This window comes from Trachymyrmex cornetzi, unplaced genomic scaffold (assembly GCF_001594075.2).
Source record: "Trachymyrmex cornetzi isolate Tcor2-1 unplaced genomic scaffold, Tcor1.1 scaffold116, whole genome shotgun sequence".
NCBI classification, from domain to species: domain Eukaryota; kingdom Metazoa; phylum Arthropoda; class Insecta; order Hymenoptera; family Formicidae; genus Trachymyrmex; species Trachymyrmex cornetzi.
Window position 1 is genome coordinate 46,013 of NW_017295719.1, and position 350 is coordinate 46,362.

The following is a 350-nucleotide window of genomic DNA, read 5'->3' on the forward strand; positions in this document are numbered from 1 at the left end:
TGGAACTAGTAAAATAACTACCTGAAGCGTCTATTTAGACGGAACTGGTGAAAAATGCCTGATGCATCTATTTAGATGGAAATTGGTGAAATAAAAACCTGAGGCATCTATTTAGACGGAACTAGTAAAATAACTACCTGAAGCGTCTATTTAGACGGAACTGGTGAACCAAATACCTGATGCGTCTATTTAGATGGAAATTGGTGAAATAAAAATCTGAGGCATCTATTTAGACGGAACTAGTACAATAATTACCTGAAGCGTCTATTTAGACGGAACTGGTGAACCAAATACTTGATGCGTCTATTTAGACGGAAATTGGTGAAATAAAAACCTGAGGCATCTATTTA